Consider the following 5,752-nt stretch of genomic DNA (forward strand, 5'->3'; position numbering starts at 1 on the left):
ATGTTTTCCAGTTCCATCAATTTTCCTGTGAATGACAGAATTTCATTCTACTTTGTGGCTGAATAAAATTCCATTGTGTATAAATACCACATTTTCTTAATCCATTCGTGGGTAGTGGGGCATCTTGGCTGTTTCCATAGCTTGGGCTATTGTGAACAGTGCTGCAATAAACATGGATATGCAGGTGCTTTTGTAGTAACCTGTGTCACATTCCTTTGGGCATATCCCTAGGAGTGGTACTACTGGATCATATGGCAGATCTATTTTTAGTTTTTTAAGATGCCTCCATACTGTGTGGGGGATTATAGATTTAAAACAAATGCAGTAATATTATTGAACATGGGTCACAAACTAAGGGGAAACCGCACATGGGAGGGATAGGGAAAGGAAAGGAAATCAAAAACTTGAGTGTGGTTGATGTGCTTACTGTAGAGGAGTGAATATAGTAATCTTAAACTGGCAGAGGCCTCTATGGGAAGGGGACTAGGAAGTAGTAAAGAGGTTTGGCAGAGATGCTCGGGGGTATATTATTGTTGTTGTTACTTTACTGTCACTAGTCAATAGACTGAACAGGTCTACAAAATCACTGTCATTCCTATAAGGATCCGTCCCTTACAATTTGCTATGACAAGAGAACATGCATCTAATTAATGCAAACATTGTATAATTTGCTGGTTCGATTTGGAAATGAAATTTGATCATTTCTTTTCCACTCTTGTGGCTCCAGGTAGTTTTGTGATAAATCTCTGAATCCACTTGGAAAGTCTGTTACTTATATTGAAATCAGTAGGCTTGGCCCATGCCCCCTTGTGAAATCAAAAGATGACAACAGTTGAGAAATGATGCAAAAATTCTGAACTTGTTTCTACCCTTTTCTGTTGTCGTTCAGTTTTATAAGGAGAATACACCAATGAACCAGCAGTAAACCAGTCTGTCCAAATGCTTGTCCATTCCCATAACAGAATAGTCACTCTCTGGCCTACAGTAGATGGCTTAGTAAATGTGAGTGCACTATCTGAGCAGATGGCTCCACAATAGGAAGGTGAAGGATTTTCTTCTTGTAAATAGATGGACCACATTTTGAGTTCTTGCTGAAGAAATAGTGAGCTAGGAAAGGTGATTTTGTGTTTGAATTGAGAATCTTCAGGCTTCTATATCAATAAAAATTAGTTAATTGGACCTTGGAGAATTATCATTGGTTACGTTTAGACATGATTCTATCATAAATTTTCAATAAAAACATAACTATCCAGAGACCTCTGGAAATTAATATTTTTAAAACATCAGGTTTTTAAAATATTTTAAAGCTAAGGGTTACTTGAAATGACTTGAATATATTTCTTATTTTGTTTTAACCATTTAAAATAAATTGTAATAAATATACATGCTTCATATGTTCTTAAACAGAACTTACAAATAATGTCAACTTTTTCTTCTTTTTTCTTTCTTTTCTTTTTTTCCAGTGGGACTGGAGTTTGAACTGCAGGCTCTGTGCTTGCAAAGCAGGCACTCTATTACTTGAGCCACTCATCCAGTCCACCTTTTTGTTACATGCTACAGGATGTTATTATAGACATTCACTGTAGCACTGCTTGTGGAGCTGATAGAAATATCTAGTCACAAGACTGATGTGGGGCTTTTTCTTTAGTTTCACTGCTCAAATTTTCTTACCAACTCCTCGTCTATTAGACTCTCAGGCAATTATTTCTTCCTGCTGTTTCAATCTTATTACCATATTCACACTGTGGGTTCAACTATGGCAGGTTAAAAGATATTACAAAGCTGCACTCAAAAGTGCTCTGTGTAATACAAGAAAATTTAGGTTTTAAATAGTTTGAATGGTACCCTCTATGAAAAAAAGTGTGATTTGATTTCTGAGTACTTTTCAATATTTCAACTGCTCTTTAAATGTCTATTTTAGGGGTGGGAAGGGAGTAGAGGGAGAGAGATGCTGGGGATGATCTAACCAATGTACAATATAAGCCTATTTGGAGTTATCACAATGAATTCCCTTGGTACAATGAGTATATTCTAATAAAAAAATAATAAATGTCTATTTTAGTTCTTCTTGGTTTCTGAGATACTGGATGTTTTCCTGATTAGGTCATTTTTAAGAACATTTAAATTCTGATGAGATTAAGTATTGATGTACACAAAAGAGTAGTTAAATAGTTATTTAAACAATAAGTATGGATTTCATGATAATCTGCCTTTTTCTGTGTTGAGTAGAATTTACATATGTGCCAGGAAAGATATCATCCTCCAATTTCAAAGGACAGGAAATACATTCATTTTCTTGACAGTCTGATCTCCATGAGATGGTGGTGGGGAGATGGACAATTAGGCTATAAAATAATTTAAGAATATTTCATAAAATGTTAAAAAAACACATGTAAAAGGAAAATATGAGATGATTTATTACAATTAGTGATAATTACATATTTATGTGATTGTATACTACATGTCCATCTCAACCACTATACTATGAACTCTGGGCAAGAATGTCATTTTTATTATTTTAACTTGTAGCATTTTTACAGAGCTTGGGAAACAATAGGTGCTCAATGGAGATTCTCAAATGATTAAATATATATCTACATTGTATATTGTATAACGTAAATATTATGTATGTAGAGGTGCTGGGGATTAAACCTGGGCAAGCACTCTCTCAGTGAGCTACATCCCCACCCCCAATGCAGATAAGTGATAAAGAAGTTCTACTTCCTTATGGAGAGGACCTGGGGGTCCACAAGTCATTTGCTGTCTCAGAACCCCAGTGACTGCATGTGAAAAATAGAGAGTAGAACAGCCTGCCAAACAAGGTATTGGAAGGGTCGATCAAAACACAATAGTGGATGTTTATTAAATTCTAAAGTTAAAAGTTAAGATAATATTATTTTTTGTCAATTGTAATAACAGATAAATGAAATTCTCAAGAATGAACAATATTAGATTATGGTTTCGGTTGCTCAACTAAAAGAATTAGTAGCCATAATCCTCAATGACTGCTAATAAGCCTGAAAGTCAGATTATCAGACATTATGTGCCTCCTAACTGAAGTATCCTGCAGAATATTCTTTACAAAAACGACCCTAAAGCTAATTCCCAGCTTTCAGGAAATAAGGCAGGATGGGCAATCAGTAAAGTCTGGATTAAGGGAAACCTTATTAGGCAAATATCCTGATTTCTTATGAGTAAATTTAAAAGGATTAGAGAGAGAGAAGAGAAAGAAATTAAAGATTTATAGGAACACAAAAAGCACATTAAACAATTGCAATGTGTGGCATGCAACCTGGTTTCTTTAGTAAACACATTTTTAGGAATTAACAAAGAAAGGGAGAACCTAGGGATTAAGATGGCTTTCATTAAAACTAAAAATTTTACTCCTCAAAAGTGATTGTTAAGAGAATGAAAAGACAAGTCATGAACTGGAAGAAAATATCTTCGAAGCACATTTAACTAAAGACTTTTAACCAGAATATATGAAGAATTTTAGAACTCCATATTAAAGAAATAAACTGACCCAACTCAAAGTGATCAAGCAAATTGAATATACTTCACCAAAGAAGAAATGTGAACAGAAAATGAGCACACGAAGGGATGTTCAACATCACTACTAATTAGAAAAAGTCAAATTAAAACCAAAATATGATGCTATTATATATCCACTACAACAACTGAAAATTTCATACATTGCTGATGAGAAAACAAATTGGTGCTTTAGCAAAATGCTAAATAAGCATGCCTGGCCTGGTGGTGCACACCTGTAACCCCAGCATTTAGATGGCTAAGGCAGGAGGATTGAGAGTTCAAGGGCAGCCTAGCTACATAGTAAGACTATGTCTTAAAAATAGATAAACAAATAAATAAATAAATAAAAACATGTGTTTACCATATGTGTCAGCAATCATATTCTTAGATATTTCATTAAATTATTCTAAAAATAATTTTAGAATTAAATAATTAAATTAAATTAAATAATTTTTGGAAAGGTATATATATAATTGTCCCAAACCTAAAACCACCCAAAAGTCATTCAGCAGGTAGTTGATGAAACAAAGTGTGGTACATGTACACAACACAAAATTATCCAGCAATAGAAAGGGAGAATTTACTAATATGTAGAGCAATGTGGATGAATTTCACACACATTATGCTAAGTGAAAGAAGCCAGATTAAAAGGGGTACCTGATATGATTCCATTAGTATGACAGTTGGGAAAAAGAAAACCTGTAGGGGTTGTTAGGACCTGAGAGTGGAGAAAGGGGTTGACAGAAAAGGGGCATAAGGAAAATTTTGGGATAACATAAATATTCTATATCTTTGTTGTGATGATAATCACAAACAAGATTGTGTCAACTGAAACCTAGAACTCTAATGGGTGGATTGAGCTTTATGAAAATTGTAACTCCATTTCAAAAAGATAAATTTAGGACACACATTAACCAATTATAATGTGGGGATTTAATTTTGTTTCCAAATTTAAAACAGCTTTGAAATTTTTATAACACAATTGAGAGTATATGAACACTGATCTGATATTTCATGATAATGAGTTATTATTTTTAAGGCATTATGATATTATGGGTATATTTACAGAAACAGTCTATACCTTTTAGAGATCCATAAGGAAATGATACCATGCCTGGCATTGGCTTCTAAATAATGTAAGTGGATAGACCAAGGGGACAGATGAAGTGAGTTCGTCCATGAAGCTATAATTAGAAAAGCAGGGCAATGAGTCCTGGAGAGTTTAGCACAATAATCTCTCTACATCTCAGTGTGTTTGACATTTTTCTCTAATGAAACATTTTTTTAAATGAGCAATAATTTGGAACTGGAGATGTGGCTCAAGCGGTAGAGCACCTGATTTGCAAGCATGAAGCCCTCAGTTCAAACCCCAGCCCCAGCAAAAAAATGTCCAATGATTTTATAAAAACAGACCTCCTTCATTCTACCAGTAACTGAATAAAAACATACAGAAAAAAATAAACTGTCAGAGGAGCCAAGACAAGTAGGAACACTCACAGTATAAAAATTGTTTTTCCAACTGGTGGTATCTTAGTTGGAAATTCATGATTGGCATCAGTTTATACTTCCAGACAGACACCTGGTAGACTACTAAGCTGATTTTGATCTTATGATATCAAGTCCTGAGCATCTGAGCCATTATTAACTCAAGTTCACAAAAAAAAAAAAATCTAACAATAACCTTAAAAATTTAACTTTGGCATAAACGTTGGAGCAAACAGTAGACATCTATAAATTTCTGTCATTTCTTTCCCTTTTGTTAAGCATATCTACTGCATGAATGTTATTTTATATAGTTTTGCTTCAAACTTTTGATCATACAAATGTACTCGGAGGGAAAGAAGATAGACATCTAAGTAAAATCTCCCAGAGATTTTACAATTGTGTGCACTAAGGTTCTACTATAATAATCATTTTTATTAATTAAAAAATTGTCCTCCATGTGTTTATGATCTTCATTATTTTAGCACGCCTCTCTTTTCATTCCCAAGAGTCAGGAAGGATAAGAGACTGAGTGAGCGAGCCAGGCCTGTGAGGAAGAGGGTTACAACTAATGCAGTGGACCACAGCCAGCTTGGCTTGGGCCAATCCAGGAGGTAGCCAGCAGCAGCAGAGCCAAAAAAGAGCTGGGACAAAAACATGGGTCACACAGCCAAAGGCAAACAGGTTGGGGGAGGTCAAAGAAGAGTGAGCCCACAGGACAGAGTCTTGGCCCTGCTGT

This window comes from Castor canadensis, chromosome 1 (genome assembly GCF_047511655.1).
Source record: "Castor canadensis chromosome 1, mCasCan1.hap1v2, whole genome shotgun sequence".
Lineage (NCBI taxonomy): Eukaryota > Metazoa > Chordata > Mammalia > Rodentia > Castoridae > Castor > Castor canadensis.